This window comes from Leptidea sinapis, chromosome 17 (genome assembly GCF_905404315.1).
Source record: "Leptidea sinapis chromosome 17, ilLepSina1.1, whole genome shotgun sequence".
In the NCBI taxonomy this organism is placed as follows: Eukaryota; Metazoa; Arthropoda; class Insecta; order Lepidoptera; family Pieridae; genus Leptidea; species Leptidea sinapis.
The window spans coordinates 622,883-638,885 of NC_066281.1; positions in this window are offsets into that span (position 1 = coordinate 622,883).

Sequence of the window (16,003 nt, forward strand, 5' to 3'; positions counted from 1 at the left end):
CCTACTGCCAATAGCTTCTAAACTGCTGGAAACCCTCGTCATGAAAAGACTTCTACCAGAATTCAATAAATCAAATATAATCCCTTCGCACCAATTTGGATTTCGCGAGGCTCATGGAACCGTTGAACAGATTCATCGACTAGTCAATGAGATCAATTCCGCTTTTGAAAAAAGAAAGTACTGCTCGGCAGCCTTCCTCGATATCTCGCAAGCTTTTGACCGAGTTTGGCACCAAGGCCTGCTATTCAAGATATTGAAAATCCTTCCTCCAAACTTCTATCTATTTTTAAAATCTTATCTTACTCGACGTCACTTTTATGTAAAGCTTGGTGAAGAAAAATCTGACTTATATGACATTAAGGCGGGAGTCCCACAAGGAAGTGTTATGGGTCCAGTCCTATACCTATTATATACTTTTGACCTACCATTAACAAAAAATGTACTTGTGGGCACCTTCGCTGATGATACAGCAGTGTTATCTACCCATGAAGATCCGGAAATTGCATCCAATATGCTACAACGAAGTCTTGATGAGATATCCGTGTGGCTGCGCGACTGGCGCATCAAAGCGAATGAGTCCAAATCTGCTCATATGACCTTCACACTTAGACATGGCTCATGCCCTCCAGTAAAATTGAATAACATTGAAATACCCCAATGCGAGGAAGTGCGATATTTGGGTATACTCATGGACAGAAGACTGACATGGAAAAAACATATTTTCAATAAAAGAAAAGCACTTGGCATACAACTCAGAAAGATGTACTGGCTAATGTCACGGCACTCAAAATTGTCTCTCTGTAATAAATTACTCCTATATAAAAGTATATTAAAGCCTATGTGGTCCTACGGAATTGAGTTGTGGGGAACTGCATCAAATTCAAACCTGGAAATACTCCAACGCTTTCAGTCTAAAATGTTGCGGATCATAACAAATTCACCTTGGTATATCACCAACATCCAACTTCACCGCGACCTGAAAGTACCAATGGTCAAACAGGAGATTCTTAATAAACTCAAGTCTTATGCAAAACGTATTCAAGCCCACCCAAACGCACTCGCCTGCAATTTGATGAGTAAAAGTTGTTTCAACAGACTAAAGAGAAAAGCCCCTCAAGACCTCAATATTGTATAAGATATTGGCATTAAAAAAAAATGGATTGGTCACTGGACTAATACCATTCCAAGACTAATTTGAACTATGTAACCTCTAGCCAAATGCCAAGTGATTAGGCAGATTGCAAGATAGTCAATTGTAAAAAAAAAAAAAAAGTTAAGCATATATAGCCTGTGTTATGGGTTACAAGACAATGATATATTTAATACAATATACTTACATAAAATCATATAAACATACATATAAAGACACAAATACATTTTAAACATCCATGACTCGGAAACAAACATCCATATTCATCATATAAATGCTTGCACCTACCGGGATTCGAACCCAGGACCTCTAGTTTAGTAGGTAGGATCGCTAACCACTCGGCTATACAGGTCGTCGTCTATTAATGTCGTTCTTCTAAAACTTTCATAATTTATACGTCTCTTGCTGCTAGACAACCGATGAAAACAGGCCACGTTTATTACTTAAGTGTGCCTGACAAGCTACGTCTTACACTCGCGATTTGTATGTCTCTTTGTGTTATTGTGCGTGCATTGCTCAAAATATAGGCTAAATGTCAATATTAATTTTTTTTCTATGTTTTTACAGCTGTCACAGCCTATCTAGACGTATAACTAATGATCTGAGATTTATAATGTAAATTCTAAAATGGTGATATCATATTAGCAACATTTTACAAAATGCTTGTTATATTTCTATATTATTATGCATATTATGACTTAACATGAGCTTACGCAATTAAAAGAAATTGCTTTCTACTAACATGTCCGGTTAATATCAGTAATGGTTGCTATGATTTTTTATGATTTTAAAAGTTCTCTCTCTCCGCAAGACTGTGCCGCTTGAGCACCGTAAGGCGATAGTTTTCTGAATTTAATACAGGTCGGGTTTCTTTACATGACGAATTTCGTGAAGGGCGGCAACAACTGCCGTCGACGAAAATAATGTGGCTACTGTTAAGCGGCTAATTGAAGAAAACCCGCGGATTACCTATGAGATTCGAGTTGACAGCGGAGCAGAAGCAGGCTCGCGTGGAATGGTGCTCACAGATGCTTGTTTTGAACCCGAAAAAAACAGCAAATTTGTGAATGGGTGTTTGAATATGAGAACAGGGCAAAAAAATCTCTAAAATCTGCACAATTCCACTTAAACATCAAAAGAGTGTTAATGCCGAGTGGTATTCTACCATTTCTTTACCCAGAGTGTTAAAAAAAGTTTGCGAACGACGACCAAAAAGCCGCGTTCTCCTACATCATGACAACGTTTCTTCACACACGGCCAACAAAACTAAGTCATTTTTAGCCTCCGAAAAAGTACAACTCGTCACCCATCCTGCACATAGCCCCGACCACGCCCTGTGATTTCTATATTTTCCCAAAATCAATGATTTGATGAGAGGTTTCACTTTTACCAATTCCGAAGAGCGTTCAATCAGCACGTAGAAAATATGCCTTCAGATCTGTGGTACTCGTGCTTTTAAAAATGGTTCGATCGAATGGAAAAATGTTTAAAATGTAAAGGAGAGTATTTCGAAAAGCAATAAACGTAATATTTTGGTTATAACATCTTGTTTTTTTTTAAGTTACGCAAAACTATTAGTGTGACCTACGTATACTTTTGATTTTATGAGGAGAATGTAAACAAAAATTATTTATCATTCAAGTCTGATATGTTGTACGCTTAGTTAGGTAATAACCTTCCACGCTTTTAGGAAAGTTTACATAACAAGAAACAAATGGTGATAAATTTACTTTGCCAATGCAAGTGACTGGACGCTTCGACTTTTCAAGTTAAGAAATCGAACGGATCGAAATCGTTACATAACAGTTCAGTAGGTAACAGATAATCATCAGATAATACAATATTTTTAAGATGAACCCAATGACGTGCTCCACAGATACAAGGACCGATAAAAGAGTGCCTACCAGTGCGAGGCTCCTTTGCACAGGATACCGGCTAGATTATTGGTACCACAACGGCGCCTATTTCTGCCGTCAAGCAGTAATGTATAAGCATTACTGTGTTTCGGTCGGTAAGGGCGCCGTAGCTAGTGAAATTAATGGGCAAATGAGATTAAATATCTTATGTCTCAAGGTGACGAGCGCAATTTTAGTGTCGCTCAGAAATTTTGGGTTTTTCAAGAATCCTAAACGGCACTGCATTGTAATGGGCAGGGCGTATCAATTACCATTAGCTGAACGTCCTGCTCGTCTCATCCCTTATTTTCATAAAAAAATAAGGCCAATGTAAGCTTACTTTCCTCCTTAGTCGTGTGTCACTGTACGAAACATACGAACGGAATAAATGTTTTACGTTGCTGCTTATTGACCAAGAATATTCAAAGCAACTGGAGTTAATGCGGCAATGTACAGATAAAGCAGTCGAACCTTTTTGTGGTGTGATTTGTGGCATGTTTCATATTTCCGCTTTGTTTAATTTTTATAAGTATAGAACGTCAATGGATGTACCTACCCGATGCAATTTTTATACAAAATGTCTGTCAATACCACGCATATGTTTTTGTACGTCAGTCACCATTGGAATTACTTTATGGTTGCAGGTGTCTTCTTTTTCCATCAGGATAATTATAGAATTTTATTTAATAGCACTTGTTCCTGTCTGTTGGTTTGAAATAAGTATTTAAAAAATATGGGCTAGTTTTCAATTTCAAATATAACATATGAAACAATTATTGAAAATCAAAAACTACTAGCCATTCGGAAATGAATGCCTCGGACCTGAGAAGAACTCAGCGGTATTCATCTTTTTCTTCATCCACTTTACTAGACCTGCAACATAGCTTGGTTCTGTTCTTACTCAAGAGGGTCGTCGCAGACAAAAATATGACCAAATGGTTGCACTGAAAGATAGCTTGATTGTGGAGCCCCATCAAAACCGCTTCAGTCCTCAACAAAACAAGTAATCAGTCTATCTTGCTCGCACTCATTGGGCTTGTGGAGCGTTATAATGATGTAACAGTAAGAAGTTGATATCGATAAGATTTCATCGAAAGATTTTTTAAGGTTTTAATTTTTTTAAATAATAAAAGAAACACTAAATATTTATAATCCACATGTACCTGCATGTATTTTGAATAATTGTATCAATTCATCAATTATAGTCTTGCTTTAATCGAACTCAGGTCGGAACCATCGATAAGAAACAAAGTGTTGCACATTCCTATTGTTTACGACATTTATTGCCCGACAACTTAGTTTAAAACGTGGATAATTTAGCAAATTATTTGGCAGCCGGGTTAACTAAAACAGATCAAAAGAAATTAATATACACAAGAAAAACACTTTCATGTTACGCACGAATTTATACTTACCAATCTATATAAGCATTCATTAATAAACTAAATATCTATTGTGACACTTGTAATTACATCATTCCATCTCAATTCCAAACTAACATATAAAGTAATAAATAAAATTCTCGAACCGTGCATGGCCGGGCTAAATCTAAATATTCAATTATGTAAATTGTCGGAAGTCAAAATCAAACCATACGGTCTACGCAAACATCTTTATTTGCATCTTAAAATGATATTTATCTTGATGTATTGGTAAATAAAGTTTTAAAAGTTCCATTAGATGATTCCTCTATACGTATTCTGTGTTATGGAATCAGTCGACAAAATTACGAACATGTAATTTGCGATATAAAACTGGCAACTAAGACGTAAAGTAACAATTTGGAGAACTATAAATCTATAATTTAATATACGAAATACTATAACAATGACATTTGTTACAAATTAATTGTTTATTTTATTAGACACTTTATTACGTTAACTTTATTTTTGATGATTAGTATATTTCTTTAGTACATATAATTACGTTTTATCGTTTTGTATGACAACATTAAACCCCACAGACAATAAGTTGTTCTTAAGTATTATTGGATGTTGTAATTATAAATTGAATGTTTACGCTTTATGATACTTTCTTCTCTTTTTGTATTTAAGGTGATTTTCACTCCAAGACATCAACTGACACACGTATCAGATTATGCATTGAAAATATATTAGCGTATAAACACGTGATAAGTTTTGATAGGTCTACGGCTGCGTAGCTAGTGGTTAGCTAGTGTTTAGCTAATTTAATATTCAAAATACTAAAGAACTAATACTATCCTGGCTGACTTTCAAAGTTTTGTTTACATTAACAATAGATTCGATTTCCTTATCTATCTTGCTGTATATCAGTTAGAGATGATCTTCTTCCTTGAACACTTTGTTCCTCTGTACGCTAGTATATTGTATGTGTATGTATCAATTACGTATTTCCATCAATTTGGCTTTGTATTTGAATGGTCTCCCGGATAATCAGAATAATTTAAAACATAACTCTCCATAATTAAGTAATATTGTAAGTGTTTAAAACGTATATTTTTAGTTTTTTTAAGTGCAAGTTACAACACCAATTCTATGTTAGTTCAAATCAGAAATAACCCTTATACATATATAAAGATTTATTCTTTTACAGCGTACCTACAGCTTTGGGTTTTAAAAAAGGTTCGGTTTAAAATTTAAGTGAAGCTAAAATAAAACCAGGATTTAGTCCCAAAAGTGTTAAAATAGGTAAATACATTTTATATAATTTTTCTCTGCAACATAACCATACCTTTAATAATTATAATGCTCAATATGATAGAGAATATACAGATTCATAAAACTGCTCGTAAATGTTTGGTGCTAGAATTGGCCCCCGCAGCCTCACGTTGCATCGCTAAAACAGAACTTGTTTTAAAATCATAGCTTTCACTCGCTAACAATCAATATATGCCTCTTGTTTATTATTATATAAGTACACGGCTACTTTAGGTGAGTGTGTCAATGATAAACGACTAAGTGAAATTTGTACGCATTTTTTTTTGTAAATGTCGTTTCTCTTTCGTATATTTTTGTGATGTCGCCATGTTTCTATTTTAAATTGAACAGTCAATATGTGCATTGAAAACTACGTGATAATATTATATCAACATAATTATGTATGAATAATAATAACATGAATTATTTATTTATTACTCGATTGTTTGATCTATTGATTAATTATTTACTACCCAAAAATTTAAACATCTACTAAAATTAGCTTAAATAATATTGTTATTTTTTTATGAAAGTGGCGGACAAAAGAGAGTACGCGTCACCTAGTGTTAAGTGATCACTGGCGTATATAGGTAATATATTTATTATTATTATTATTTATTTATATAATAAAGGAATCACAGGAGCGCTGTCACCCTTTTACAGTTGCGCGCCCGCAAAGAAGATGATTCCAAGTTTGGTTGTACGTGAAAAACAGTTCCTTGCAAAACCGCACTGTAGAAAAAAGCTAGAATTCCAGATAGCTCCACCATCTAGATACCGGGCTGGCACCATCGTCATAATATCCAAGTTTGTGGCGTGTCTTGCCAAGGTGCTCGGTAGCAGAATCCAGGTCAAACAACTGTTCAGAATACTCGAAGACACACATTAAAGCGATGTGTCTTCGAAACGCCAAGACATCTAGCCGTTCACAGAGCACTGGATCCTCGAAAAAACAAGCAGCTCTGTGCTGTACGTAGTCAAATAGTTAAAGCTAATACCGAAGCCAGCATGTTGGCCTATCTCCAGGATCAGATCTCGAAGTCTATCCTACTCCAGCAGGAACTTAAGACGAAGTCATATCGCCTAAGCTTTCCACGCTGCCTTGGAAGATGTCTTTAAGCTTCTGGACTGGAACGGGCTGGGCATCAATATCAAAGGCAAATACACCACTCACCTTCGATTCGCAGACGATATCGGAATGAATGCTGAGAACATGGTAGACTTAAACCATATGCTCGATGGCTGCTAAAGGAGTTAGGATACAAAATGTATTTCGTTACGAGTATCATGTCTTATGTTTATGTCGTCTCTATATCTGTAACATTGGATGAGGGTCGCGAGGATCTTTAGGGGAGACCTTTGTTTAGCTGTGTACGTCTTCCGACTGATGTGATGATGATGATGATGAGTATGATAGAAGAGTGCACCGGACCAGAGATGACAGCAATACTCTTTACATGGTCGTACGCTAGAGTGTGGGCCAGCTTGAAGTATAAATGCCGTGCTCTATTTATGACGCCTAGTTTCTTCGAAGCCAATTAGGCTTAGCCTTCCATATTATTATGTTATCTACATAACATGTAAATAAAGTTTAATTAAAATAAATCTAACACACTACCCTAGAAACATGGTACCGTTCTTTATCAAAAAACAAGCTTTTCAATGAATTGTGCATTATTTAACATGACTGTCGAAAATTTTTGTAGTTCTAATTGATATGTGCGAAGTTGATAATTAGTATGACTTCCTCGTTTAAATTACCAGATATTTCTTAACTATAATAGTAAATATCATAGAGCTCATTAGTCAACCGACTTCAAAAATTGATTCTCAATTCCAGTGTATTTTCTTTGTATGTTTACTACCGCATATCTCCACCGTTAGCTGATTGTTGTCGGTGATTGATGTATCTTGTGAATAGTTTTTGTTCTGTTATATTTAGCTGAACCGACAGACATTGCTCTGTCCCAAAAATATTAATAAATAATAAAGAAACTAGTATGCTGTTTTTATGAATTTGTCAAACTGTACAGGACAATGTAACTTATAAATAAAGTTCCTACATGGAGTTGCAAAAATTCGTATTTCCTGTTTTTGTTATCAGCACACATGACAGCAGAACTATTAAACTGAACGGCAAGTGGTCAATTCCGCACAATTGTTTTATTTAAATATAATAATATTTTCTGTTCCTGTGGTTTTTTTTTTTGATATCTGAAATACGTTTCCTATGAATCAAACCGTCTGTTGAAGTTAAAATATATCATATATAATGGAGTTAACGTGATCAGAAACACAGGTGCACTCTTAGTTTTAATAATATATGGTACAAGTAATTTTGTCACTATTGGAAAACAGTTTGAAATAATGACCCGGGAACTGATCCAACCTACTCAAGATCCGTGACTTTTTTACCTAAGAAACGGGCTAGAGGCGCGCGTAATGGGGAGTGGTGAGGCAACCAGCCATGAACATCTGCAACACTAGGTGGATGCTCTTTTCTTGAAGGTCCCCAAGACGTATCGGTTCGGATAAACAGCAGCCGGTTATTGATTTCACAAAGTGGCCGTGTGAGACAAGATATTTCTTGCAAAACATGTGATTGTAGTATGCCAGGCGTCAACGTGATGCGGGTGATATTTAGCACTTTGACATAATACCCGATGGTGGAAGGTATCATCCCGAACAACTCTTCTGAGCACTCCCCGTGATAAATGCGGTAAAAGATGCAGAGAGAACCCACATCGCTACGCAATGTCAAAGAATAAAGCCGATCAGAGATGACTTGATCTCCGATGATTCGAGCTGCTCTTCGTTGTATGCGGTCCAATGGAAGATGAAGGTGATCACGGAATGCACGTAATTGCTGCGAAGGAAAATGATTTTAGAGTAACGAGCGTTCGTCTATTTCACTCGAAAGTTATCCAAAACCATGACATGCTGTTTTTATTGAAGAGAATGATGTCGCAGCAAAGTTTGTAGTCCGGTAGCAACATTTAACTTGTGTAGGACGTTGAATCATAAACCTTTAATGGTTTAGGTAATGATTTAAGATTTAGATTAATTATTGCTAATCTAGAGAGTGTTCCATGAGTATTCCGTCTCATTCTCCATTTACCATAAAAGGCAAAGAACTGCAGCAGAAACAGGAAGAAAAATACCTTGGCTTAAGAATAGACAGTTACTCGACTTGGAAATCCCAAATCGACCACGCAAATCTAAACTTTCATCAGTATCTGGTTCACTTCGAAGAGTTGTTTATTGTCTTCTAAAGTAAGTCCGTTTAACGATACACAATTCATTAGTAAAATCACATCTATTATATTTCATAGAAGTATGTGGCAGCGCTGCTAAATTTAAGTTAAAAGAATTACAAATAATGCAAAACAAACTAATTAAAACACTTTTCCATTATCCGTTTCTAACACCTACAGAGAAAGTTTATTAAGAAACTAAAAAGAAACTAAATTTATGAATATATTACAATTACACAAATGCAGAACCTGCATACTAATTGAGAAAATTATAGATAAACAGATAAATTCAGAATTAACATTTACAAAAAAGAAACAAATACAAAATAGACGCGATAATTACCACTTCATGCTACCAAAGCCAAGGAACATTATGGACTGAAAACAATTACATATGAAGGTACTAATTTGTAGTTATAATGACAGTCCATTATAACTACTTGGGATATCACAGATGCAGGCACTGTTAATTTATTTAAGCTCCGTTTAGTCAAATGTATTACAGATGACGCTTTGTCTAGTGTACACACTTATATTTAGTAATTGTATACCTATGTTTATCATACGGTCGATTCATAGATTATAATTTATATTATTTTTTTTCTTAATTTTGTTCTCATGTAAGTGACAGCTTATATTTTTAATGAAAAACCTATCGATGATGAAAGTTTCCAGAATAGATCCCATAACTTATCCCGATTGTAAGTTATCACCTCTACCCAAACATTCTCTTACAATTATATTTAACTTACAACGAGCGTAGGTAGCTTCCCTGACTAATAACGGGTCGTTTCCGTATGTCTGTATGTATGTTTGTGTTTGTGTGTATGGATTCCTAAAACTTGTATACTATTACATGTGTAAATGTCTTCTAACTTTTGAACGGCTCGACCAATTTCATCGCGGTTGGCGCCATTTGAAAGGGCTTGACCAAACTTAGGTTTTTTAATACAATTCGCAACGATTTGAACCCGTAGATTTTGAGCAATCTCTTTACAATTCCGAAATACACACAATGGGGTCACTGAAAATCAGTTTTGTGTTCATTTAAGTATGAACACAACTCATTGACCAGTTCTAGAGAGTACGGCTTGCTCTAAACGCCATGATAATTTGGAGTCCCTAAAACAATCCGTACGATTGACAGCGAAGAATTCTCCCACGGAAAGAGTACGTGCTTCTATTGATAACTGGCCTCAACTTTTAAAGGACTGTATCGCAGCCAATGGAGAACACTTCGAAAAAGCTTTTAATATTTTAAATTGTTTTGTATTCATGTATTAAACTAACACACTGTAAAAGTTATAAATGTTCATTACAATAAAAAAAATTCTTTTCTCTGTTTCAGTATTTTTGGCAAGACTTTATTTTTTTTAATTTAATCAAAAAGATTAATTGGTTAATGAAGCAAATATTTACTTTCATAAACTTATTTTGAGAAATAAATTCATTTTCCTTCTAATTCATTTTCATTTACACTTTCATATTCATTCCATTTCATCTTCAGTACTGCTGTGACAGATGAAATCAGTGTGAAGCTTGTACTAAATATAAACAGGGGCCTTGAATTACATTACCAATTACTATGTAGATGTAAGCCAACATTTACGTTTTCTAGTTTTGAAGTGCGCCGCTTTTAAAATATAGTTCACACCGGACGTTCTCGGAAACTGCGTTAGTATTGATGTGACAATTGGGCCGATAGTGCATTTATTACGTATATGTGGACAGGGAAATCCATTTCTAACGGGTTCTATATTTGTTTTTTTTTATTTCTGTGTTGAATGTTTTGACCTTAGATCATATATACGTCTAGACTGTGAAAAGATTAAAAAGAATTGAGTTTTACAGTCAACTTATTTATTTTAAGTTATTTTGAGCAATGCACGCACACTAACACAAAGTGACATACAGATCGCGAGTGTAAGACGTAGCTTGTCCGTACACTCAAGTATTAAACATGGCCTGTTTTCTCGCCTCCGTTAGTAGTTAAATTCACGTTATTAATTTGCTAAAACTGAAATAATTTGTTAGTACTTTCCTCGTATTAATCACTAAAACAGTCGGGGAAAGTGCGATTCCAATAATTAAGTGTATTAAGGCTACAAATTGCACCCTCGTTACTAACTCCCAGCTCTTGGTGAACTACTACCTATTAATATTTTATCGGCCTTACAAATAAAATTGGTATAAAGTTATACCTGAGAAAAAACCAAGACAATACAAAATATTTACAAATAGACATTTTAGTAACAATTATCATTGCATTGATAGTGATATCAGTGATATAGTCAATATCTTGCATATTCTCGGTTTATTCTCAGGTATAACTTTATCACGAGTTTATTTCTAAGGCCGTATTATTTTCTATAAATTTTCTTAAATTAAAGGTCATCCAAACATGCTTGTCTAATTGAATCCTAGCATGAATTATAAATGTCTTAAGAATTTTTTATGAGGTTTAAATAAATTATGGAAGAGGAGTGCAAACTGTAAGCACCGTGGCCAGGGTCAAAGCTATAGGTCTGTACACGAGCTACAGAGTTGCTCTAAATAATAATTTTATCGACAATGGAATATCTACTATGTTAAACCAAACCAAAATACACACAACAGAATTACATAACAGGGGGAAGTAATTTTAAACTTGGAGTAACTTTTCACTACGTTTATTAATAAGACAGCGAGGGTCTTACCACAATATCCGAAAATATTTCACCATATTATGACTTAAACACATCGTGCCCCGCATTAAAATAGTTGGAGCGATGATGATATTAAACAAATTGTTAATCGGTTCGAAGGCGTATCTGTCAATCTTATTTATATTTTGAAATATATTATTAAAGAACATCTTTCGTGCACGGCGCGGAGTAGTAAGTCTGAATCATTTGGTAAACGAATCTTTGAGATTCTTAAGTTCATTTAGAATTTAAATATAAGTAAGCCTTATAATTCATTTATTTCGATTTAAACCTATTCAAAATTGGAAGTACCCGTCCATGTTTCGGAAGCAGCATTCTCTTTGAATGTGCTTAGAAATTGATATTACGTGAAGCCGGCAGCTGTTCAGTCTGCAGCTTCATTTTTCAAATTGCCTCTCCATTACTTAAATTACTTTTCTTACGTTGCAAAAATGAGTGATATTGTATCGATAATATGTGCAGTAACTTCTCGTGGTTTCGATACCACGTTAACGACGTCTGTGTACGTTTATGAACACCACACATCCAGAACGTGATGAATGATGATAACTAATTATTTTGTGCCGTATAGAGATGATAATTAATAATTTTGATGATTAATGAATCACCTCACCTTAAATTTGCAACGAGCGCCATCATGGGAATATAATATATAATATAATAATATAATATGCGGAAGAGGTCGTCGTTATCAGTGAAGATGTGAACAAGCAGACTTTAGAAAAGTGGAGAGAAGCTCTGGAAATGTCAGAGAAGACCAAGTACATGCATTGTAACTTTAGTGGCGTTAAGAGTAAGAACATCATCTGTCTGTAGGTCACCCAGCTAAAAGAAGTGGACCATTTCAAGTATCCAGGGTATCCCTCATGATGAGACTTGTAATTATATGTTATATGTTTGTACCATTTTTGTTACTGAAATAAATATTTTTAATTTTTTAATTTTTAATTTTCATATGTTTAAGGCTGGGTTGAATCAATTAGTTGTTATAGTGAAGGTTTACCTCAAATTTAACGCTGACTTAAACTTAGACTGTGGGATTGGCATAGTTAAAGTTAAAAATTGTGAAATAATTTCTTGTCAACATTGAATATACTTAACTGGTCCTTTAACATATATGCTGCTGCTATGGTTAGTTGATGCAATCCATTCTTAAAGTAACGATACCGCACAGAATTTAGGATTCATTCAAAGAATTCTGAGCGGGTCTGTATTGGAAATGGCTGGGCGTCTTACCATCAAATGAAATTATCTCAACCCATCAATTTTTCTCCAATTTTCCAATTTAGCATCCATTTATCTTGCCAGTGTTTTTGTTAAAAGCTTACCTTCATCTTTCACATCAATGTTCTCGATGTGATTTAGGTAACTCGGTAGGGCACGTCCTTGACTACATTCTACTTATTACCTTATTATATCTATATCTATATTGCCTAATACTGAAATACCTACGTTGTTATCAAAACAAGGAGGACAAGATTACAATTTTATTTGCTATCTCAACATCTCTACATATTTGATTATCCATTTTGTTCAAATGTTTGCCTAATCAACTATGTATTGTTTGAAAGTTATTGATTGCATTGTCACACTCTCAATTCTGTTTGACATGTAAATTATGATGTTTCAAAGTAACGGTAAATGTATGTTGATGTGAAACGCTATCATGGTGAATGTATTGTTAGGAGTACATTAATAACAACTATTATACTTAGGGCTGTACTTACATTATATTCTATTAATAAATTTATCATAGATTTAAATTGATTTAACTCTTAGAACAACTGCTCAGCTATTATTTTATTGACATTTCAGAAATACGTCGAAGGTAAAATAGAAAATTTCTATACTGCTGAGGATGGTGACTCCGTAGACTCTCAATAGAGCGCCTCCATCGGTTACGGTCGGTGGCCTTGTACAGTGCTACGTTGACAGAGATATCCAGATATTAGGATATCTGATCTGATTATCTCTTTGGACTTCAGCCTCTTGGGTTTTTCCCTCTACCTTCACCGTCACAATCAGTTTTTCTAGCCTATCTAGGCTCTGCGAGCAATGTGCTCGAAATATTTCAGGATTATTTGTAGGCAAACCTGAGACAACTAGAGTACGGACTAGTTCTGTCGTATTAGTGATGCTCCCGTCTTTCCATCCTTTGTAGAGTTGAGTCATCACATTATTTCAGTTCGCAGCTACCTAGTTAGTTGTGTCATCTTCATAGCGAAGGTTTGATATTCTTGTCCTCCTACTTTAATGCCACAATCCCAGTCCTCAAGAGCGTCTCATTATGCATTCGCCACAGATGTTGAAAAGAAGAGGGAAGATCACACAACTTTGTCGGACTCCTTTCTGAAGCTTGTACTACTCGAATATCGAATCGAATAGTTTAAATATATAATTGTAACTGATCAATATCTTTTACAGTGAAAATATTCAAAAAGAAGGATCGAAATAGACTTTCATGTAACTTTTTTGACAGCATATTTGTAGGAAATAAAATGACACAGTTTCAAACCAGTCACTTCGATACGAATCCACTTTCATTGAATGTATAGTGTAAAATTTAATTTTTATTTCTTCATATTTCTGAATAATAATTGAATCATTTTGATAAAATAGATGCCTTATATTGTTGTTGAGTGTTTAAGTCATAATAATAAATACGGGGTCATAATGAGAACCCGTTTCGCTACACAAATTTTAATGATACGTTATAAAACATAATTCACAAATCTGTTAGGAGTTAGAGGTAAATGCTCACTTTGTAAGTCTCATACACATAATGAATTACTTTCTTCAAAAACCCTTTATACTAGTATTTCTGTAATTCCATTAGCGTATTTGTTTTATATTTGAAATCTATACGAGAAATTTGTATATCCTTGCTTGAAGTGTACATGTGTTATATTTTTTTACATATGTATAGAACGTACCCGGGGTCATCGGATGACGTACGTAGTTCCTAAATTACGAAGATACAGCAAAAGTGACTCGATTATGACTGTAACCAATTTTGATTGACAAGTCGTAAGCAGTCAGCCACGCGTGGCAATAGCTCCTTAGTATTTTGAGTATAAATCACGTTAATGCACATTTTGACAAATGAAAATTGGCCACGCATTATTGGGCTGTTCCTTGGTCCGCTGTGTAACTTTATTACCACCCAGGTGCGCATTTTTTTAGATAATATTTCACAAATTTTTACATACCTATTTTAGTCCGTTCTATTATTATCAGTTAAAATAATACATTTTTATTTTTTCGTACATCGTGCATACAGTACAGTCAACAACCATACTAAATATACAATATCACTTTTTATGTTAAAATATTCATGCTTGCAAAAATTAAAATAATAGGTGTGTCACGCTAACCCCGGAGATTGTCAACTGATTGTGGGATTGCCATGCGCCGGATCATTGTTGTAGTGCAACCATTTTGCGTAGTTGTATGAAGCTTAGTCTCTGTACTGTTTTATTAACTCATGTGGTATAGGCACACAGGAAATATGATATTTTGCTAGTAAAAATATCGCATAATATGCATCAGATTTATGCCCGCTATCCGTATTGATTACTCCGTTGTAAACAAGGAGACTGATTGAACTTTGGATAAGGTAAATAGAAACAGATTGATCCGAGCGATGTTGCATATCATTGGATTATCTTATTCACGTTACAGGCTTCAATGGATATTGGGGCTTACCGACGAGCGGCACTCAATGTCGATTTGCATACATAAGACTTGCACCATACAGACGATAAGTTCTATCGTAATCTTCAGATCAATTAAATAATATCTCTTACTGCCTGGTTAGTGATTTATGTTTCGATTATTTCCTACCGCAACTCGACATCTATGGTGCACCTATTTTCCGTGAAAACACCCTGGGTTCAAGCCCTTCAATACTAGAGCGAGTTGCTCAATTTAAGGGCTATATTTCACAGAGTCCGCAAGCAACCAAACTAGACACCAAACAAACACCAGAGTCGCCACACCATTCTGAGAAAATATTAAAATGTACCTCGAAGAGATGCACTCACTGCTGAATGTAAGTAGGTAAAGAAAATTTAAGAGAAAATAGAAAACAGTGGTGGGTTCATCCTTATTTAGCCTTACTCTAATCTATCTAATCATAATAACAAAGAATAATCTGATGAAGAATTATCTTAAATTGATACTTACTACTGAAATATTGATACTTACTACTTATTACTGAATCTCATGAGTGAGACACCATACACGTAATAAGTCACCATACACAATAGTAATAAGTCAGCGCGTGGTGTTCCCAGCCCTATCATACACCCATTGAATATCT